General features: G+C 36.5%; 1 protein-coding gene across 1 annotated transcript in view; it reads left to right on the forward strand.

The window, feature by feature from the left end:
* The first annotated feature begins 557 nt into the window (after nt 1-557).
* Nucleotides 558-24933, forward strand: part of LOC140666545 (uncharacterized) — a 92092-nt gene continuing 67716 nt past the window's right edge. Inside the window, exon 1 of the mRNA XM_072893830.1 lies at nt 558-713. The gene's annotated coding sequence lies outside the window, so the exon portion shown is untranslated. The remainder of the gene's footprint in view (nt 714-24933) is intronic.

The raw sequence follows: 24933 nt of genomic DNA on the forward strand, positions 1-24933 counted from the left end.
CTTAGTGATTTTTTATTGTGATTGGTTCTTGCATTTAGATCATCATTGGATCTAAGTGCAGAAACTTGCTTTCTCTGTTGAACGCAGCCATTGATTCGTTAGCTATTTATTATTAGCATTTTAGGTGCAGATAGCGATATGTAGAATAAAACAATATAGAATTAAACAAAACTAATTTAGGCTGAATTCACACCTTGCTTTCCGTTGTACTGCTTACTTTCAGCACGAGTTCCGATTGGCTTCTACTTTTCTGCTTTTCCAAGGTGTGAATTCAGCCTAATTGTAGAAGTGATGTTGATGATGGCAGTGGTGGTAGTAAATTTTTAAATTGTAGTGCTGGTGGTGGAATTAATATAAAATAAAATAAAAAAGAATAGAAGGGAATATTATCGCAATAGGAATATTATCGCAGAATTATCTCTTTACTCGAGCGTGCAATACAAGCATTTCAAATCGTCGCGACTTTGGCGCGCTTACGTAGCCTTGTGTCGCGCGTGGCTGTCGCCAGATGGCACGTGACAGCAGCGTTGCGACGCGAGCGCACATAACCGGCCGGGGATCGCGACGCAACGCACAAGCGCAGTCGAGCAGCAGAGTCGAACGTAGTGGCCGGCGTCTTCTTTAGTGAAGTGTTCCGTTGATTGCGAGTGATTCCAAGAAAAGACCTGTGCTCTCTCTCTCGTGGATCTGACAACAATATTTCGCTGCGCACGGTGAGTGCTAGCAAGTAAGTGCGTAGCGAACGCATCGCAACGTGTGCCTGTTCTCGCGCCAAAATGTCCGTTACTTTTCGAACACGAAGTAAGATCTCCAGCCGGGACGCGTCCGATTGACCGGCGAGCCGGCTTTTCCCTTCCAAGCACGTGGTAATTTGAGAGAATTTCGTCGACTAAATACGCTCAGTATCTCATACGCAACGAAAATATCGATCGATGCATTCCGCAATGGGTGCATTCCTGATTGAGATAGTCGAAGTCCCTCCCTCCTCCCTCGGCCGATGACAGGCGACGTGAATTTTGCTGCTGTTCGCAAATTAAGCGTCACCAGTACTGCGAATTGCGATTCTGAAACTTGTAACGACGATGTCGCTATCGTTACGTGTCAAAGGTTACAGAATCGCAGTATTGATGTTGAAGCATAAATTTTCGGCCTTTTTTGATGGTTCTTGTGTAGGAAAATAATGTAGAAATTTCCTGAAAATATATAATGCGTTTTTTGAAATTTTATGCAGTACGAATTCTTGTGATTATTTTTATCCAAAAGAGTACGCAAAACCATTTCCGTTAAGCATTAAAATGTATTTATTTTTTTGTAACGCGGCGGTAATTAATACGCATAATTTAGAGAGAATTCGAGTATGAAGAATTAAATGGATTATAATTACTAGAGATCTTTAGATTTTTTAGCGACTAAAATAATAAAAATGCTGATTTTATTACGCATGTGAATGATGATAAAATATTTATTGCTATTTCTTATTTATGCTATAAACATTCGCTTTTTTATATTTACACGACGATTCAAAGGTTAGCAGAGTCAAAGAGAATTACGGATTTATCGACGATAATAAGCACATTTTTTTACTTTTTTTTCTTTTTAAAAAATGCATAAAAGACAGATATTTTTAATTTTATTCCGTAACATGAAGCAATTTTATCGAATTATAATTTTTATATTTTTGTTATCTGCCAGATATATAATTAATCTTTCGCATACTTAATATTCTCTAAAATATTGTATGAAGCAATGGGTTAAGAAATAAGATATTAGCGTCATGTGTACTTAATTCTAGCGCGAATTAATGAAAAATTATTTACAATATATTATAATATAATTATAAACTATATTAAATATACAGAAATGAATATAGCAAAGACTATTTTGTCGCTTGAAATATATCAAAATAAAGTTGATTTAATCGCAAAATGGGATAATTGAATATACAATTGTCAGTGTAATTTGTAAGGTATTTTTTTTAAATATGTGAAGTTGTGCTTGTGAAACCCACGATCTTATAAATTTTGATTAAGATTAATTTATTCTTGCTTTAAATATTTCAATCATTATTCATATGCTCATTCACATATTCATTATTTGTTCACATTTGTTTATTCGTATTATATGATCCATAAATTATTATTCTTCATGTATGTGATCATGGAAATAACTGAAATTTATCGGCCGTTGTCCGAAGAGAATCGGTCGTTCGCCGATACACCTGGTGCATTTATTTTATGCAGTTACCCATGCAGAGTCATTACTCCTCCCGCGGTGGAGAAAACGCCCTGTCGTTAATTTCGCGATTCCGATAGTCGCGATCGCGCGTCGTTCCACTTTTCGTAGACCGTAAGAGGCTGCAGTCTCGCGCGGTTTTCAATTCGTTCCTGCGGTTTCGCGATTGTCCAGCCGACAATGTGTCATTCGCAACGTCATTCCTCACGTACGTGTGTACACAGGTTAGATTTATTTTCATACGTTGAAGAAATCAATGACGAAGCGATAACTTTTCCCTTTCTCTTCTCTCCTCTTCCTCCTTTCCTCTTTGCGGTAGAAAATCCTCCGGCTGTCTTTTATATCTGATTCATATGCGCGGCTCGTGCGTGCGCGATCGTGTAGTCGATTCCGAGCACGGATCGCGAGTTCCGGTTCCTATTCAAGTAGCATCCTCCGCATCCCGGCGAATATACCATTCGTTTTCATCCTTCTGTTCTTCTTCTTCCCGTGTGCATATCGCCGTGCGTAAATTTTATTTTGCTCCGATCTCCGCCTGGATATGGCAGCATATATTTTTTATCCGTTCCACGAGTGCGTTTTCATTATATTGCGGGTTGTTCGAAGAAATTATACTAAATAAGATTTTTACAACAAGCGAATTCCAGTTATATCCCGCTTCTATTCATTATTTCTCTTTTTCCGATCTATTTATTCCTCGCCGCAAATTAATTCCTTTTGTTCTCGTGTCGACAAAGAGATGATGCTGATAACTCGAGACGACGCTAACAAGCATTTAATTGCGATTAAATTAACGCCAGCAAAATATTCCATAATACTGCCAATAAATGTGAATCATCAAGTTATTACAACAGAAATTATAAATTAAATTGAAAATCGGACTTTGACGATTATGATACAATGTATGATAAGGAGGGAGGAGAGAATAATGCGATCGATAAATGTTCGAAACAGTTCTGGGATTTGTTTGCTCTTGTTGTTCCCTCTTTTATCATCGATTACACACCGAGTAGCCATTCGCGTCGCGTTACGACGTTTCGCGGAAGGAAAATAAATATCGCATTCCCTTCGATCTATGTATACCGTACATGTGCGAAAGGTACTCGCCTTCTCGGATTCGAGATATCGAAACCTGCGGTTGTCGACCCCGCCCGATACGCTTTGTCGTTTCTTTTTAATGCCGGCGAGGTGAAATCCTCTAACGGGATTTGGAGTAAACCATAAAAACGGCGCGAGGGCATTGTGAGTTTCTTTGTTCCGGGTGCGCGCGGAAATCTTCGGATTTGCTGCGCTCGAGTCAGCGGGGAAGGTGTAAACACGCGAGAAACACTTCAACAATTTTCCTTTTCCGCAGCAAACATTTGGCTCGAGAGAAAGAGAGAGTCGGTAGTCGGCTTTCGCTCTTATTCGATTAACGTTTGAATCAAGGTTGGAGTTTCCAACTTTTAATTAAAATCATTCTTTTATTTCTAGACCAAATTTTTAATCGTATTAAAACGATTACATATTTCTACAATTTTCACTTATACTTTTATTTAATTTTTCAAAAAAAAAAAAAAATTAATGAGTGTATTAAATTTTAACAAGACATACCTATAGGAAAAAATTAAAAATTCTTTAACAAAATGAGTTTTTTGCGATTTATCACTTGGATATACTATATGTAGAAAGAAGAGAAAGTACTTTTTGGCTTTGGTTAACGACCAATATCGATTTACACGCATATCAGGGAGTTCTTCGCCACAACGGGGTGGGAGAGCATAAAGAAAGATGAGACGCATGAATGTTTTTCAACGTTACGTCGCCGGCAGTAACAACAAATTATAACGCGATATCTCACGGACATGTGTGTGTCAGTAGAGAGAAACCCGAAGTGCATCCGTGTGTGCATCGTTCGTTTTGTTCGACAGCGGTAATGTCATCGTAACACGAGAAGATATTGTCCGCTTGACAACGGAGAACCACCGCGTGAACGAAGAGGCGCACTCTTCATGCACGTGATGCTTCATTCCAGGCTGTTGTTTTGTCATATATTAAAGCATATCATAAAAAGCCTGCATTTCTGTCTCCGATAAATATGCCAAGTTTAATTCTCTTAAAGATTAAATTTAGTGACGTCTGTTGAATTTTATGGAAAATTTTGGACTTTTTATCTTGAGATATAACTTTTAAAATATTTACAACGATTCTCTTTCTCTTTCAATCGCGAGAAATATATACTTCCTAAATTTTCAATAATTATTTAATAATTGTGTTAAGGTGATAGAATTTATTCTTTAAAAAGGAATATTTCGAAGGAATATTCTTTCCATAATACACGTAATATACATACCCTTTTAAAAACGATAAATAACATTCGATTCTAGCTAGTTCAGTCAATGCTCGCGATATTCATTATCTTAATAATTATCAGTAATAAGTAAAGCCTATCCGCGATCGTAAAACGTATGTTCGACGTGTGTTTGGCGTACCTCATCTCGGCCAATCGATCTCAAACGTTGTCTTCACACGGCGCCTTTTTTCATGGAATTCCGAGCTCTCGAATCTACGAGGATCCGAGGATGCGTTTCGTAATATTAGCCAGGTAGAGGCAGGCGGGACCGAAGAGTAGGAGGGAAAGAGGAAGAAGATGAGGAAAAAAAATAAAGCAAAAGACACAACAGCCAAGGGTGGTGGCGGTCGTTTGATGGTGGGTGCCATGGGAGGCAGGAGGGAGGCCAAGAGAGGGCCCGCGTTTCGAATGGGCGAGAGAGCTTGGGGCCCCGAGGAAAGGCGAGCTCTCTTTCTCTCTTGTCGGGGCTTCTTGTCCCCGACGTTTAATTTCAGGCAGTCCTGCGAGGAGTTCTCGCAACATCTACGCCGCGCGTTTAACGTCGGGACACACCGGGGGCCTTGGGAAGAGATACCCGTGCGCGATCAGAGGCCTAGAACCAGTTCTCGCGCCTTAAACCGCCAGCACGGTTCTCATGTATTATATTAATTCTGTTGCGTCGTCTTATCTCGGCCTAATTGGCCCGCCGGGCCCGAATGAGAATCCCTGCGCGATACGCGGTCCGTGCACGCAGGGTACCACATGCGGCCGCGTATATATTAAGAAGGGGGCCCGGTCGAGCCTTAACACGCATTGGCATACCCGCCATTTTCGATTATCTCGCGGCAATACGCGCGCCCGGTAAATTGATAATCTTCGGCCGGAATATTAAATTCTCATTAGAGACGTAAAGAACTAATATGTAATGTAAATAATGCGAGTGACAGCGCCTTCTATTTTTTATTATTTCGTGCTCGATTTCGGGATTTCGATGAGAATCTTTGAGAGAAAAAAAAATATTTGTCATCTTTAATTGAAGATAAAAAATTGCTTGCAGATTGCTGGCTAAGTGCGAACTCAGCCAGTCTTTTTTTATCGTAGACTAAACTTCGATTTTTTACGCATAGGCGCGCGTAATCTATGCACGTGGCACGACGATGGCGTGCGGACGCCGTATGATTAAAAACTCTCGTATCTACGGAGATGTTTATGCGCGATGCATAGCAATGAAGTATCGTTCTACGCGATGTAAAAACTATGTATGTATCTCTCTCTTTCTCTCTCTCTCTCTCTCTCTCTCTCTCTCTCTCTCTCTCTCTCTCTCTCTCTCTCTCTCTGTCTCTTTCGATAAAAAGGAAAATAAATAGTTTCCTGTAATTTTTTTTTATTACTTTTTCTTCGTTCTTTTTTTTGTTTGTATTTGCTAGTTTTTGTTATAACCAACTCATGTTAATTCGATGTTTCTCATAAAAAAAAAAATCTTATCTTTTTTGTAAAGTATTTCCACAATGTTTGGAAATTTACCTTATTAGTTCTATATATCTTGCGGTATTTTTAACGTGATTAATTAAATAATAATTAAATGTATGTATTCCATTTTACACCGTATAATTCATATTACCATAACATTTACATATAGGTATATGAAAATATCACAAATTACAAAATTGATTTTAATAATTTATAAAAAAAAAAAAAACGCAAAAGAGTTTAGAACATTTTATTCTCTTTTTAAGAATTATAAGTAATACAACTTTTCCTTTGTCAGCATACATATAAATTATTTATGATCACTCTACCCTTCGGATCAGCCCCGTATTGTCGCGTCGTAAGTCATCTTCGAAGTCTTCAGGAAATATCGGATACATAAGTGACGCGTTACCTTACCTCAATAAGAAGAAAGCTTATAGATGAGCGCGAACGTTGATTTACCGTTTATCACATCGATTCTCGTCTCGTATCGTATCATTTCATGTAGCACGGATCGTGTTAATTATTGCGTAAGATTGGTTCCTTTCATGGGCCACTGAACACGATAGGAAATTCTTTGAGAATAAATCATAAACGTAGTATAAACATGCCATGGAAAGGCGCGAACTAGCTATTATTGATTGTGTAACTTTTGTATCGCGTCACGTCTCGTTTTTATCTCCCATAAGCGATAAAATATTTTTCTCATGTAAATTGGAGATTTTTAAGCTTGTTTTATAAAGTTGACACAAGCGGAATATCATTTTGATGAAAATTCTAATTGAAAATTTTATAATTTTTTTATATATTATAATACATTGCTCTAGAGAAATGTGTATATATATTTACTTGTTATATTTACTTTCTATAAATATATAGAGAATACAGTCTCGTGTCAAATGTTCTTCGTTTCTTTGTAAATCTTGGGAGACGTTTCTTTGTGAGATTTTGTTGCTGAGAGAAGTTTGTTTTCTCATCGTCGAAAATTTCGAACCCTTGGATGAAACAGTTTCGTCCGTTCGATAGCTCGTTTAGGGTGCGTGTCATGACCTTTCTCTATGACGAAGAATTTTCAATTCTTCGACATGAACACGCAGATTAGATCGTGCATGCACACGCACGTTGGTTGTAAACGCGCCTTTATCCTTGTCGAATGGCAGGGTCAGAGAGGAGGGACGAATGGATGGACGAACAGTGGGCCCAAGCGGAAGGGGGACGTATGAGGGTTATGGGGGCACGTTCACACAAAACGGCCACCACATAGACACCGGCAGCTGTTCACCATCCGTGCCCTACTCTCCACGCTCGTTCGTTCTCTCTCTCCCTCTTCTTCCCCCGCATTCTTAGCTCGGTTTAACCTCGCCCTTCCTCCCCCGCGCACACTAGTTCCTCTCCCCTTTTTCCTGCTGCCCCAGGCTGCTTATACAAAAAGTACGAAGCTTCTGTATCCGTTCGCTCTTTTTCTGGTTCTTCTCTCTTGATCCTCGATCGATTGTAACGGAGATTTCAGGAACAACGGCTACCTTTCAATGACGTGATGTATTAAACACATTTTTTTTCGACAATAAAATGAAAGTTTTTTTGTCGTATATTACTCTATTGTTGTGCTGCAAATTTAGTTTTACGAATTTTACGTGAATTTTGTATGCTATTCTGTTAATACAGGAACTTTCCCATCAGTATTAAATCAACAGAATTTTTTTTTGCAGAATCAATTTTTTCAAACTAAATGTAAAAAAAATATATTTATGCGTTTTATCGAGTAACTAGTGATTGGAAAGAAAATACTTTTTCATAAACTTTATGCAAATTAATGATAAAATTATATTTAATTATTCTCAAGTGAACTTTTAAAGTTTAATTTATAAATTAAATATAAAAAATATATAAGTATAACAAATGATAAAATCAATATTGACCAGAGAAATTGTAAGAGGCAAAAGATACAAACGCATATCTAACGCAGAAACGGATAAATTACGCAATTCTTTGTACACAGTAAAACACACGTGATCAAAAATATTAGAAAGTTTCTCACGTTAAAATGAACGTAAATCTCTTCTCGGTTTTGCAGCCTCGAGGTAGATGCACAACGGGAGATTCTTTCTTTGTGCACATTGTAAGAATTCTCATATGATTGACGGGCGGTCCGTGTGGTTTAAAACTCCATCTTTTCCATGTTCGTTGCTTCTGCATGCTGTCACCTTTTTTCAACTTTTTGCGTTGTTACTAAATTGTACGAGAGCACACCACCAATTTTCCAGGAATTTTGCAAGATGATTTATACACATATATACGCACAAAAGTAAATTGAGATACGTACTGCATGGTTTATTGCTGTCAGAAAAAAAATATATATATTTTTTTAGATTACGTATTTTATAGTACGACGTATTATATTATATCAGAAACGAGACTTTTATTCAATGGGTTATATTAATGACAAGTACGGATTAATTTAATATTAAGGATCTAAACACGGTTCGCTAATTTCGTTGCTGAAAGCATTTACTCGAGAAGTTGAATAGTGCGCGGTATATTGCATCTCCAAAACGTTCTCCTCTCTCGACGAGCCCTCGCATTCTTTCGCGTCGAGACGCATGTAGAATCGCCTCCGGTATCTCCTGTATTGTGGGATAGAGAAGTGGCGCCCACGAGAAAACCGGCCCTCTATTCAGTCTCTATTCTCGTTTCGCGAACCGTAACATGTGAAATATTCTGGCAAACATGTTTGCATAAAAATGTCAGCAACGATTTTAGCGATTTTAATATTTCTGGCCTTCTTATTGAAATTATGAGACCTTATTTAAGTTTCAATTACAATTATTCGAAGATTTAGAATAATCATTGTATAATGCTATCTGTCGTAAATCTCTTTAAGGTACATTTTTATCAATTTTTTTTATTTTTTTTTCTTTGATCGTCGTTCAGTATAGTATCTCATTTCTGTTTGCGTGCCTATAATCGTATCTCACTATACACATTGCGAAAACGTGTATTTGCACAAAGAACCGCTTTTGAAAAGTAAATACAATGTCTGCATAATGGATTAAAGCATGTCACCGTTGACAATCCATGATTTGACAGAAAATCCGTGATAATGTGGTTACAAGGTTTTGTTTCCCATTTCTTTCGTCTCTTTGGGTACGAGGGAAATAAGAAGAGAAAGAGGTTCGAGATACAAAAGTATTTCTTTTCGGATCAGAATCCGCTGATTGATCGATACGACAGCTGATTAGAACATATTCTAGGCTGATTAACATATTCTAGACTGATGAATGCGTGTATATAATCACGATTATCGTCGAGATGCTGATTGAAAAAGGACAGTCATGATCTTAAGTTTTCTATCCTCTTGAAAGTTTTTTTTTATTTTTGAATGTCAATCTTTCCTTGAGATAAAATAACTCTCTAAACAAAAAATTAAGTGATATATTCTCTCTCTCTCTCTCTCTCTCTCTCTCTCTCTCTCTCTCTCTCTCTCTCTGTACTTTAAAGATCTAACAATTTAATTATTTTCTTTTTATTAAAGTTTGTAATTGTCCGTTTTACATCATAAGTACATGTTTTTATTTATAAATAAATTTTACACCTTTTCATAGGTGAAATATTAAGGCTTTTTGATGTTATCGAAGCGATAATACTTTGGAAAGATATTTATGAGGCAGCTACAACTGTTCTCCGAAAGGTCGTACGATAATAATCTCACGCATGAGCAAAAACAGACACACGTTAATGTGCGAGTTACGAAGTGATTACGCGCGGACTTGATTCGGTTGATTTCCCTAATTGGATCTTTTAGTTAATGTTTAGTTAATGTTTTAGTCATGTTTTCACATGACAGACGGTTTCTCCGAAATTCGTATGGCCGGCCGAGTCGCCGAGCTCGAGCGAGCTTTCGTCGAATCAATCGTAGAACGAATTTTCATGAGAATCCCGAACGGTCGCTCCTTTGCTTCTAATTAATTGTAGTTAATTACGTTAATTAACGCAACTAATTCAATTGCGTCATTTTCTATAGTACTGCATTCCTCACGTTGTCATTCGTCGTGTATCGCGTTTTAATACGAAACGTTGTACGAGTCGCTTAACTTCTGATATGTATATGTGTGTAGGGTGAATTAAAGGAACCTGGCGATTTTCAAACTGAAATAAAAAAATATAATACTCAAATATTTGTTTCTTGTCATTTTTAGCATCTTATTCATTTTTTTTTTAATTAAAAGTCACATTTATCAAATGCCCTCTGCATTTATCTTATATTGTCCTACCTAGTCTCTCACGCAAATTCACATCGCTGTTTGTATCATGCTGTCTAATGTAACTAATTTTTTCTTATATATTGACAAACTCAAGGCCAGTACGGAGGACATTTAATAAACGTGAAAAATTTTTTTTATGTAAAAAAATGAATAAATAAAAATGATCAAGTAATGTATGCAAATGGCATTCTACATCCTATTGTTATCAGACAAAAACTAAATATTTAAATATTTTTTAAAATTTTATTTTGAAAATCATCACGTCCCTTTTACTCACCTTATATTTTTTTAATTGTACTTTTTAAACTTGTTAAACGACAATTGAGTTACTTAACGATGATATGAAAATTCCGATTTTTTGTTGTCTTTATTTTTCTCTCACAGTACAGATGAATAATTCATCTCTTGTTAAACTAGTAGGAATAAATTTAGGCCCTTAAAGTTGGAAAAATTGCACACTCGGTAAATAAAATGTTACGTTATAAGATTTGTGGAGTCTTGATTCTTTTCTTGTTGCGAAAATAAAAATGAATTGCTTTGGTAGAAAATGGATCGAGTAGAATTCACAGCATTGAGTTTCACGGGGAACAGACAATTCGCCGACGATGTTCCGGGATTCTCCCGAGAGATTGTGTCCTAGAACCCCTATTTGTTTTCCAGAATGCGTCTAGGGGCGACATGTGTTTTTGCGCCGTTCCATTCTTAGTGGCTGCGCTGTCATTTGGGGTGAATTCCGAATAGTGCAGCGAACTCGAAATCTAAGATCCAGCAGGCAGACAAATAGATGGATGGAATACGCTTGAGCGGGATGTCAACGTCCATCTGATGATAATTGAAGGGCCCCCAATAATGGCGGGGACTGTTTCACGTAAATAATCAATTTTAGCTGCCCTCTTTCAAGTGATACTTATACCGCGGCTAAACATTGCCTCGAAGCGCGCCATGAATCATTTTCTACGGCTGTATTTAGTTTCTTCGTAAGAAGGCCTGTCATTTTCCTTGATTATACAATAACATTCATCATCGATGTTTACGCTTTATTAAATTACTTACAATTAGTATCGGAATTTTGTTTTTTAAATGAATGTTCCGAAATGAGCATTTCTTACGTGTGCTGACGTCTTATCGTTTATTGCTCACCGAGTGTGCGTGCGTCTTTAACCCGGCATCTTTTTTGCGCTCTATTTGGGCTCTGTAAATATTTGACAGCGGATACACCGTTCTATTGTACGTATTCACAGATGCTCGCCATACTACTCGCTACTTTTCTTACACGATGAAAACGGAGAACAACGTGCAATAAAACTCCAAATGCTTTATTATACTGCTACAGTATGTTTATTTTGAAAATATTTGAACGAGAGAAGCGAAACTTTTATTTTTTATTAGATTTTTTATTTAAATTTGCTTCATTTGTCGTGAAAAGTTTTGAGTGGAGAAATCATGCAATTATATATGTTCGGTCATCAGATATTACTCGTGATATCTATTTTGACATTGTACATCTGACTCACATTGTCAACCCACGCTAATTCACTGAAAATTATTGCAACGCGATCGTGTGGGCCGTCGTTATTTTCTTCGACGTTCTCGCGAATGAATAAATGACCGAAGCGTTGACGCGAGTACAATGGCTGACACATCATCGTGTTAAATTTTATATTCCGTTTGCATTAATTTGCATTTAATTTTTGCAATATGCCCTCGCGATTGCCGTAATCACAATTTTATTTGAGTGTCTTATCTATCAGTGAACTTCAGGATGTAAATTACTATTTTGCCGATAACGTCTCGATAACGAGCTAAAAATTACCACATCTTTTTCGCGATGATTAAGTGGAAGAATCGCGAATTAGGGCAGATTTTACACCGTGTACGATCGATCTTAGCAACGACTCGAAAGCACGTATCGGTAGCGATTACCTATCTTGGATCGTGCAATTTCGCGAAAATTTCTGGGGTACTATAGTTGTGGCACGTGTGCGCAAAATTGTACAACGCGAGGGAGAAAGGTAATAATTCGATGGAGCAAACGCACGATGCAGCGTCGAGATTAGAATGCAACGCTTATGCGTACGTCTCTCTTAGGGTAGCCAGACCCCAAAATAGTTTTCGTGCACGGAGGGCGTGTTCAAGGTGAAGGTTAAAGCCGCGTTCGACGCCCGGGCGACGCGATGACGGATTAAATGGCCGGCAGCACATGGCGGGGGCGTGCGTGCTCGTGTGAGGGCGATTTAATCGCAATCGCAGACGGATCCTGTCGTTCGCGCGGAAGCCCTAACGCGACAGTTGTAAATATACGTGATGAACGTGAATGCAGTTAGGGATTTCTAAAACAAATCTCTTTTTTTCGCAGCAAAAATAATCTAAACGCTTCTATTTCTCCAGCATTTATCACGGGCGATTACAAATTTGTTTAATTCAGATTTGATTTAAAACCAGTCGTTCTATTTAAAGTAATTCTATTTAATAATTTTTATTTAATTAACAAATTAAATCAACGAATTTTTATTTAATTAAAAATTGCTATTATTAATTTTAGTATATATTATTTATATATAATTGCTTTCAAGTGATATTTTTATACTTTAATCTTTTTGGAAATATAATTTTCTTTCAATTAATTATTTTTGACTGAGGCGTCATTCGAGTGACAAATAAAATTTGCGATTACGTACAATGAACGAGTGGAAAGAAAATCGCTGGACACTCCCCTGACTCCTGCGGGCGGATTTCCATTTCACGGCGGCTACACGTTCGAACAGGCTCGGAAGCGAGATGGAAACTAAATGGGCCTGAGTTGATATATTCAGGTTCCGGTTTTGCCATGCTCGGTTGAATATGGGGTTCAGGGGGGGACACGCCTAATGTGCACCCGCGTATCCTCGTCGGCGCGCCAGGCGCACGTGAAAGTGTATCAGTTAAAACGAGGGGCGCAGCCTAACGACTTTTTTTTTAATCTCTTAATTACTTGTTATATGCATTATGCGTGCGTGCGCACATTTTACAATATTGCCTTAGTAAATGAGATATGGTAGAGTTTTCGAGCGGGTTTGCATCTCGTCTGGCAAATCTTACATCTATTAAAGTTTTTGTTTTTAATATTTAAGAATGTGCAGATATTGTAAAATACAAAAGTCATTTTAAGTTTTCATGTTAGTTTCAAGTTACTTGACATATTTTAAATAGTCTAAATCTGTAACAGATCCAAAAATTTAAATATAACTTTAATTATATGTATGTTTATTTTATGTTATAAAATTAAATGTTTAAATTATAAACATATAAATGTTATATGGCGGACTTGAACTTGAGTCGGACTTGATTGGAACAAATTCTTTAAAAATCGCAGTTAATCGCAATACCCTTGATCCAGCGGTCTCTTTTACGTCAAGTGATCGTTGTCTCATGTATGGAAAATGTTTCTATGTCAGCTGACATAGAATATCTCGCGGCATGATGTAACAACGTTTCAAATATACATTGCGCATTATAAATTACGCACGCGCGTTTCGTGACACTGGAGAGAATCAAAAGTTCTCGGCACTGGTAAATATATTAATCACATGCGCGCTTATTTTGGTTCCATTTATCGTTATCCGATACATTCTCTGTTTTGATACTCGTAACCGTTGTCGTTGCGTCTTTGGTTATCGCTTCGTGTTTACACCGTTCCGCGAGAAATAGACATTTTTATCGCGATCCGCCCGCGGAGCCAAGACGCGCGTCATGCGTTATCTGTCAAGCGCAGACAAACACGCGTTCGAGTTTGCCTGTACCGTCTAAATAAAGTTTCGTGATAGCTCGCGCGTCTCGGCTTAAGTTGCAACGACGGACTGAAATTAACTTTTTAGCTTCATACACATATTTACAAATCCCCAGAACTTTTATACAGAGGATTTCAGTTTTGCCGAGTCGTACTTTACTTACGAAATCTTCGATCAATTTGGAGTATCGTATCTTTTCAATGAAGAAAGGAAAGAAATACCAGAGAGCGTCGATATTTTTTCATATTAAATATCTTAAAAATTTTTTGTCTCAATATCTTGAAAAAGAAGACAACAGACATTTATCTTAGTTTTTTTTTTGTTTTGAAATTAAACTTGTCAATTCTTTCTCGTCGCGTTGTTTCGAGATTATGTTGAACGTCGTTCATCGTCGCCGGGAATAAGAGACGACATGTTTTTTCTGCACAAGTAATTCCTTCACGGAGATACGGAGTAATGGACCGCTTCTTTGGCCTCTGTGACCTACGTCGTTAAGATATGTCCGTTAAGAGGAGGGAGGGACTGCTGAGGAAGAGGCTAGTCTCGTGAATAAGAGAAGATCGCGAAATCTGTTTACTTCAAACGGTTTCAAGCGCATTCCTTGCAGCATCGATTATATTGCGTAACACGCTTTTATTCCACGCATCGAGGAATATAAACAAACCAAACACATTTTTAAAATTTCAAAAATTCTTTCATATTTAATTTGAAAAATTCTAATTTTTCTTTTTTTATTTAAAACTTGTAAAGTAAAATAAAATTTTTTTTATATATAAATCACTTTAATTTTAAACGTACTTTTCAAAGCGAGGTTTTTATTTGTATTTATATTATTGATTTATTTTTGATTGACTGGAGTGCGGGAAACTTTGACGTACACATTCTAGAATTTCATTGATCCGGCAACACTGGGCCAGAGAGACTCGAGCGAATTATCATGGCTTCCATGGTGTGCATTATTCGGATGAGTCACACAGCCCGATAATCTTCTCGTCTCTCGGTAAAACACGTGAATAGAGCGCGGCTCAGCTGAGTAAGAGAGAATCGGGATAGAGTGAAAATCGAAGCGAGAGGGCAGAACGTATATCGTTTCCTACGGCGTATTATGGTGCTCTCTACAATGTAAGAGCGGGAGATCGGACAAAGAAACAAGGAACGGTACAGAGAAAGAAAGAGAGAGAGAGAGATGGATGACAAGCTCTCGGCAAGAAACGGTAAATCGTTCACTGCATTATGAACCTTGTGAACGTTGTCGTAACTTGAATCACCGTGCATGAAGTCTCTGTGACTTTGCTGTTTCTCCGATTACCGTGTCAGCCAACTAAATCGCATCGATCTTTGATCTCGCGATTGGAATTGATTTCTGTAAAAAATTTTGTCGTGTAAGAATCTTCTATCTTACTCTTTTTTTAAATATCTTGGCGATATTTTTTTTTAATTTTCAAATAATATGAACTCTATCAATAATAATCTTTCAAATTAGTCAAAATAATACACTCGTGACATTCTTAATCATGTTCGGATTTTATTTTTTTAAAATAAGTTCTCTACTGGTATAAAATTTGTACATTTCTTGCACGAATCATAGATTACTCGTGTTTATTGCGATTGAAGAACATTATGAAATCTCGTTGGATAATTAACACGCAATAGAATCGGTCTCGTTGCATAAAATCTCGAAAGTATGACAATGAAAATCGAACTTGCCATATCTATCCAGTTTGTCCTGATTACGGCGCGCTCGTTTATCTGTACGGTTCTGTTGGACTTTTCCTCTACGGATTGCACTTTACGGGATTAAACGCGGCGAAACGCGCGACATACCCTAATAAATTTTAGATAAAAAGAAGAGAGTGCACGGAAAGAACTGACGAAAGAGAATTTTCGATGATATAGTTTATACAACAGTGCATCTTTCAGGAGACTGAACTGAAACACGGATGGCACTCGGCTTTTGGCATTTGCAAAATATTTAATGTATTGAAGATTATGTTCAAAAGTTTGTTAAGTCATATTCTCGAGACAAGTAGAGATCTGTATTAATATTTCTTTGTCTTTTAAAAATTTAGATATATATGTAGAATGATATAAATTATCTTTTTTCTTTACACGAGAGAAAAGTTGTGTATTGTTTTTTCGTGATACAACAAGTAACTGATATTTTTGATATACAATATTGAGAGCAATAATTTTACAAGAATTAATTATCATTGTAAATTAATTATTAATGATTATAAAATGAATAATATATCACCATCTCTTATCTTGTAATAACTATGTACTATAATTTTACTGCCGGCAAATTATCACATTGTTCCATTTACTCAATAATTTCAATTACCCTATATTAGTTCAGTATTTTATATAATACTAGTATGTCATTTTGTAATTACGTTTAGACCTTCGGGAATTGTGTACACAAATTCGAGATATTAAAAAAGGGATCAAAATAATTTAGTAATGCTATGCAGTCTAAACAATTTATAATTACATATCGTTTAATGTATAATAATTAATTGGTATTACAATATCTACAATATTCGTTTGTTTCCATTTGCGCGAATTAAAACGGACGATTATCAATGATAAAATAATATCAATAGAAGGAAAAAATTTGCAACACTATTTCCTCACATCTAATTATATGTTTGTTGGGGTTTGAGCGAAAATCACTCGTAAATCAACTGTTATTACTTATTTGCGACTTACGTTACTCTTGGAGGGCGATAAAGAAAATTGGGAATTCACGCGCCAAATCCAGATAACAAGAAGTTAATACTTAGTTACCGCTGCGTAATTAACAGTTGCCAACAATTAATTATTAATTAATTCCGCGGGAAGAAAAAAACTCTCTCAGGAGTGAGTATAGTTTATAATCGCGAGATTACGCTTCGCGAAGTTGTAGCCAGAGAACGGGCGTAAGTACCGTTTGCTCTTCTGTATCGAGATATGTGCTAACGCCTCAGTCACATTCATCACTCATACGGTTTTATTAATGGTATCGCGCGTTACGACAGATTAGTATCGGGACCGAAAGCGTAATTTAACGCGCGCTCAGCTATACGCTCGCACATTTGACAGCGGGTTTTATTGTTTTGCGTCTAAATGGTTTACCCGGAATACAGTGATTTACGAGCGTGTGAAGGATACGGTTCAAGTTTCGTTTAACCGATATCTTTCATTGTCGCGATATTAGTTGATGCCTGTCAACGTTTTTTTTTTTTTTTTTTTTGTAAAAATGGTTGGATGAAGAAACGAGAGGATGAAAGGATATTTGCGGCGGTCCTGGTAATTAAGGCGTTTCGACAAATGTACACCGCAAAAACCGGTTATACTCGTGGTGATGGTCGTGTATACCTGTTGATAGTAAACCTGCTTGTAGGTTTGTCGATTCGATCGCTTCTCCGATCCTTTGAGCCCCAAATATGCGTAATCCTACATGCCACAAGCTCCAAGAGAAAGAGAGAGGATAGAAGGGAAGGATTCGCTTTTCGAGTTGATGCAATGTCGCGCGGTGGAATTTTGTTCTCAACTCGCGTAGTTGGCAATTTGCCATCGAATGATGCTTTAAACTTTCACCAGAATATGCATGATCATATTTGAACATGTGATCAAATTTGAACCATTAAAATCTTCCTCTCTCGCAATGAAACACTTGTTGAATTTTTTAATTTATATTATGTGCTATTTAACTAAAAGGATAAATAACATTTGTAAATAATTTTTTGAAAAAAAAAATTATATTCTGAAAATGTGTATACATTTTAAATATATTTATATTTTAATGTATATTTATTGTAGAAATATTTTTAATTCGATAATCAGTGATTGCTTAGAAACTACTTTATATTGAAAAATTAACAACAATTAATTATACACATTTCTTGTTGTATATAAAATTGTTAAACAAGATAAGTAAAGAAATTAAATTATATACAAGGATTAATTAGCGGATTATTTCGAGATAAAACGACGAAAAGACTTGCGAATACGCGAAAGTAAATAAAGTAGCATCTCGCGACGTGATAATATATATATATATATATATATATATATATATATTCTTGCATAATATCGGGCAAGCTGAAAGTCTCTTTGTGGTAAAATCTCGGTCTTAACTGTACAGGAAGTATCGAATTAACGTCTTAACCCACTTCGTCGTTGAAGAAGACGCTCGAGTCCGAAGACTGGCTTAACCCTTAAAACTGCACTGCTTGTTCTTTCGCGTACTTAGACACAGGCATAGCGTTATACTTTACGGCTTACGGTTAGTCGAGACGAGTCGAGAGCGATAGATAAAAAGACCAGTCGACAGGTTCTTGTCGAGGGTCAGTATTGTTTCCCTCTCACGGATACGCATAAATTTGACGCGACGAAATCAGACAGCCCTGGAACGACACAATTGTAGTTGTGATTATAACGCACGCTGTTTTCTATGCTCGATCGATTATTTAAATCTGCATTTGCAGTCTTACAATAATATCACGAGTACGGATACTGAATCCACAAGAGTCAATTATAATTAAATATTTCGTTGACACAAAAACTTGTAGAATAGAAGATTTCTTTGGGCTATCCTTTGCCTGGAAAATCATGTAAAAAATTGTAAAATTGGAGATGCCGGTAACAAAAGTTTTGAAAACTGAAACAAATAGGTCGAGCTGGACATTCGAGATTTATGACAATTTCTTAATATCTATCTTATATCTGTCTGTACGCCTTGGAAGAGATTATAGTTATCGTCCAATTTCGATGACAGATTACAGTGTAAATAACATATCGATTTATCACCCGATAATTAGTAATCATTCTAAAGCGGTTACGTTCCCGAAATAGGTCGCGGAAGAAACGAGGCTTTATAAGGTTTGCGTAGCTCCACACAGTGCATGATTCACGTTCTCAAATTAAACGGACAGGCTATAATAAAAGGGTTGAACCTTTGTTTGCGTACATACGCCGACGACTTTTTGGGTAACGTTATCGAAGCCAAATCTACGGAACCGCGAAACAAGCGACTTGGAATATCGAAGGATTTAACGTTCGATCGAGCTTTCTCTTCTCGTATCAAGAGTTTAACCATGACGGCGCTGATAGTTTCGAAACTCTATAGTTTTGTTCGATTTACAAACACACACACACACACACACACTTAGCCTGTATTCGATATCACCGCTTGAACAGTTCGAGAAAATTACTCCATCACTTTGCGACGCGATAACGACAAGTCGATACGCGACGTTAGCATCTTGACGAACGGCTTTTGCAAGTATAATGGCTGAAGAAAAACGTGAAAACGTAACGCGAATATACATGTGAGAAATTGACGGCCTTCGAAAGATGTTGCGCAATTTTTTCGTATAGTATATAATGGAGCGCTGACGCAAATCGCGGTGGTCGTAACAATAATTATAGAACTGTCGGTATCTCGAGAATCTCTATAGTTATCTACTACATCATTGTCTCTTTCTCATCGCGATTGTAAAAAAAAAATCTTTGCAGTAGACACACAACAATTCCAAAACATTAATCAGTGCTATTTGATCGAAAAAGATTGGAGCTTTGATCAATATAATGATTCGATTGGAAATATCGATGATGGAAATTTTCAATTATTCATACGCGTTTATATACATAATGGTCATTCGTCGTTCGCTTCTGATGCGTGAAAAATGTGACGCGAAACAGCCGCGAAGCTAAATCAGAGACGCGCTCTCTAAGCGTATTCAAAGCGTATTCACGCTACTTCCTCGCTTTGTTTTCGACACTAGCTTCTTACCGCGCATTTCGCATTCGTCGCACGACTCTACGTAAAAGCGCCTATCATTATCCAACGGTGTTCTTTGTCGAAGAACTTGTTTTCCCGGCGTGCGGATTTTTCGCGACGATCGCTCGTTGGAGCAATTATTATCGGCAACCTTCGAGATTCACGAGTAGAGCGTGCGCAAAACGATGTAAATTTGATATCTCTCTAACTGGTTCTCTATCAGTGAGACATTGACAAATATTCAAAGTTGTTATATAAGTAATATCGACTGGTATTCCTGAATACTGCGTAATATTACAGGGTGTATACTCTTAGGAAAAACCTGGAAAACCTGGTATTCTCAGGGAATTTTATTATACCTTGAAAAATCATGGAATTCTCATGGAATTTCGTTAGGATTCAGGGAATTTAAAAAATGTCAAATAAGTACTTATTTAAAAATTTTTTTATAATAATTTAAAATATTTTAAGTTTAAAATATCTGCTTAAAATATATATTTTTTGTTTATGTCAAAAAATGATATGCTAAAATAAATAAGCTTATTTGAAAATTGCATCTAAAAATATTTTAATTTTACCTGGAATTTTGAACAAAAATACCTAGAAGATCCTGGAATTCTCAGGGAATTTTTTTTTTTGAGTATACATCCTGTATTAGAAGCCTTAGCTATTTAGTGTGCGATAGAGAATAACTGGTACGTACTGATAACATTGTTCTCCTCTTCCGTTACAACGATAAGTTCGAGGACGGTGGAAATCCTATGATGTTTCACGTCGAGACGCGACCTTGCGCGGATTTTTGCGACTCTACCCTAGGTATTTCTTCCCCCATATGCTTGTCTTTGGACCTCGGCGCGATATAAAGATATAAATAACGCCATCGAGAAGAGGAATGTCTGTCCTTGAGCACTGCACGCGGCTAGGTATCGTGTGTGTTAATATTGGCTGATAATAACGCACTTGTCGTTACATATATGTATTATATTTTCCAAAACCTGGATTTTGAATTATGATAAAATTTAGACTTTATGATTATAATTTTATGTCATAATCATCCTCAAAGAAGTTATTTAGAAAAAAAATTTTTAATAAATTTATATGTCATTATATAAATAATTTTCATACAAAAATATAAAATTTAAAGATTTCGAAAATTGTTTTCTCTCTCTCTCTCTCTCGGATGAGTATTGCAAGAAATATCTGGCAAAGAGAGAAATATTGCTGAAGAGTTTAGAACCACAAACTTGATGATAAACATAATCGAAAAAGAGTTACATCATCAAATTATCGTTATGCTCTCGTTTAAAGCGCATAGAGTCGTTATCAAGATTTTCAGGTCAGTTGGCGACACACCCCATATAGGATATACGAGGAGGTTTTACGCAAAGTTGATTGTCCGGCCTTGAATGTGCGGACCAGATGTGCCACGGGGAGTAGTGCTTGCACGTGTATAGCACATCGAGGGAGCGTACACACTCTTTCTCATCTTTCAGGTCTGTGCCAAATATCCACGGTACCATATACCTCTGAGGCCGTTATTTTTGCATCGCAAAAATCCGAGGAAAGAGGCGAACGAGTGAAAGTGTCGGGATATCGCGTTACAGGCACGTACATGACGCGTGCAGGGCGTACGGATGCATGAAATTAAAGATTGACGAGAATTACATTCACAATTGTGTAGTCGGTGAAATACCATTGCATTTATACGAGAACTAATTGAATAGTACAGGGTGTTCCATGGGAAAATGTTGATACTAATCAGCTGTCATTGTCGAATGTCTGCAGTTATAATTAAAACAAAAATTGTGTTGAAGAGAGGAATGTCTGCAGTTTTTAATAGGTATAAGTAAAATTTAACAAAATGTTTATTAGTTTATTTTATTAATGGAAACTATACTAATAACCATCTAAATTTTTACAAAAATCAATTCTTTTACGAAAACTCGTTAAAACTTTTTCTAATATCTTGTCTTTAATGTTTCTTACGACTATTTTTTTAATAATTGATTTTTATACAAATTTTTATACCTATTAAAAACTGCAGACTTTCTTCTCTTTAGTACAATTTTTGTTTTAATTATAACTGCAGACATTCAAAAATGACAGCTGGATTAGTTTCAACACTTTCCCATGGGATACCTTGTAAATAGATTTTTGTAATATTTCGGAAGAAGTATTGGCAATTCGATAAGAGTTTGGAATTTTTATCGAAAGTATGTTTGACATAAAATATCGCAGTGAGGGTACTTAGTAAAAAACGCGAGACTTTTTTACGTGTTATTGTCGCAGTGAAGGTTTTGAGAAAAAAGGAGCAATGCGCTCGTCACGTCAGTTTCGTTACGTTTTGAAAATCGTAAAAATAGATCTCTCTCGGGTACCGCTGTCTCTGGATTCTGTGTGTCTTCCTTTCTCCATTGGCCACGAGACGCTTTAATATTCTTTGTGAGTGCCCGAAAGGAAAAGGGTGGCTTGAGGAGAAGATTGATTGTATGATATTGCCCGAAGGAAGTGAGCGAATTTCTATATCCGAAAGAATTGAGATCGACATGTTCGGTTTTACCTTAAAAACAAATGTTACATTTAAAATTTTTTCGAGAAAGGCACTTGCTATCGCTATTTAATTTTTTATCAATTGTTATATTAATTGTTTAAAATATCTATATAAATTGTTTAATATATAAATGGTTTAAAATATTATTACATTTTATCTGTCGTTATGAAATGTTTTCATTTTTTTTCTTTTATATTGATGTAACGAAAATTTGATCCTACGAGAATAGTGACAAGTAGCGTGTGCGATTAATTATTAATGATTTTTTTCTGCGAATTCTGACGACAATGCAGTATAGCCTTTGTGCTGCTTTTTACTGTGTCTCTTTCTCGGAATTGACTTATAGTCGCAATACTTACGTACGCACGGATGTAGCACATGTGCGAAATAAGCCGTTTTTATGGAAGGGGCGAGAAAATTACATATATTTACATAAATAACAGAAAACGAATAGAAGAGGTAAAGATATTGAAATTAATATCATCTTGATGAAATTCGATGAACCATCGGCAACCAACGAGACTCTTGATTATCTTATTTTCTGCCCGAGTTCTCTCTTGTATTTTATTGCACTTAGAGGCGCTCGCTTCGACACACCTGTACTAAAGATTCTCTGAAAACTTTGAACGGCAGGTGTGGCACTTATGTGAGGAAGATATTTTTATTATCTGGCTGCTATAGGGATTCGTTAATGAATTCGCGTTCCAGATGCTAATATCGCATACTATCTCTTCCAAGCTTTTATTTTTTTAGTAAGTTTTTTCTTTTTTTTTTTTTTTCTTCACGGCTCATTAGTTATGTGTTGCTTGCACCTGCATGAGAATCTCCCAAAAAAACTATATATCTAAATTGCTTGCTTTATTTTAGTGTTTAAAATTACAACTCTTCCTTTCGTGCAGTATCAAATTATTTCTGATTTTTTGGGGGGAACTTTTTACTCAATTATAAGATAATATTTCTTCAAAACAGACGCGAGTTTACACAAAATTTAAATTGTTAGCTCAGTAGGAAATATTACTAAAGCACTTGAATGGTAACTGCATACTTTCCGTCGTGACGTTATCTCGTTTTTCCTCTAATTCGCAGTGGACCTTTGTCTGCACTTAGCAGAACTGCATAATGCCATTCATTCGCCGTATCTCGGTGGAACATGTAGTTTCCAGTCAGTGTTCTTCCGCCTCGGTGCTGGGGATAAGCTCCGCGTTATAGGGTTGGTAGAGCGACTGCTTAGAATATTGCGGGGGTGGTCACCGCACCAGAGTACCTCATGAATCATCCGACATACAATCAATACGAAAGCGGCAACCCTCGTGGCACACCGTCGGGGGCCGGTCGAGTTTGTGGAGGGGCATTCGTCGTCCTTTCCAGCGTTGCCAGAAAATGCAGAATTATATACGGTACGAAAATCTTTCACCTCGACATTTGTCGAATAAAGACCGAAATTTGACGCAAAAATACGAAGAATCTTATGCTTCATTCTTAAAATATTCTTGAAAATTCAAGAAACGATTTATATCTTATGGAGGTGTCCTTGTGTTATTTTTTTCTTTTTTTCTTTGACAGTTAACTATTTGTTGTAAAATATGATATTGCTAAAAGAAATTTTTTTCTTTTTTTTTATCAGCAGTGTTAAAATTATAAATTTCAAAATGATATACTGACGTTGCTGCTCATTTTATTTCTGCTATTTAGTTAGTATGTGTGCTTTTTAATCTTACTACGGAGATACGAGAATACAAACGGGGGTCAGCTCTTCCTGTCCAGGCAAATTTTCGAGTCTCACAGAGCGGATCGTTATTCCGTCGACATGGCGGTCAAGAGGGGTCCTCCCTTTACAGCAAAGTTAATAAGAGTCGATGTATGCGGGATGGTTTATAAATGGATTTCAAATATATTATAGTTATAAAAAATAGAAATGGAATAATATATTTATAGGAATATGTCTAGATGGGAAAATTATAGAAATCTATTTTATCGAAATCTCTTTCATGCGGAATATTATATTATACCGATATTATGCTGATCTCTTTCAGCATATTCTATGGTATCCATAAATTACGATTTATCCATAGGATGTTAGATTAAATTTAGTTATCCGGAAATAACTGAACAAACATTATCTCACTTGATTAGACAGAATTCATCAAACTTTCAAGCTTTCGGAAGAGAGAACATTCAGCTAACAACTGAGTCTTTATTGCACTTTTTCGAACGGTCCCGCAGGATAAAGTAAAGCCGTCGGACTCAGTCTCCGTCTGCCATTTTATTGCCTCGAGAACTTTTCGGTAGTCCTCGAAATCCAGTCCGATAACTACGATAGAATTGTATTCTCGAATCACTTTGTGGCATTCGACAACTTCAATTCACCCACCTAAATAAACTTATGTACTGCCTATATCAATAATTGTCGACTTTTAAGCGCAAGTATTTTTTTTTTTTTTTTTTTTTTTTTTTTTATTTAAATTTAAATTGGGATTTTAATATCCAATTTTATTCAATAAGAAAAAATCGTTATTGGGATTAAAGTTTTCTCATTTTGCGCGAGACTCGTATAAATCTTTCGAATTTATTTATTC

The sequence above is a fragment of the Anoplolepis gracilipes genome, chromosome 6, assembly GCF_047496725.1.
Source record: "Anoplolepis gracilipes chromosome 6, ASM4749672v1, whole genome shotgun sequence".
Lineage (NCBI taxonomy): Eukaryota > Metazoa > Arthropoda > Insecta > Hymenoptera > Formicidae > Anoplolepis > Anoplolepis gracilipes.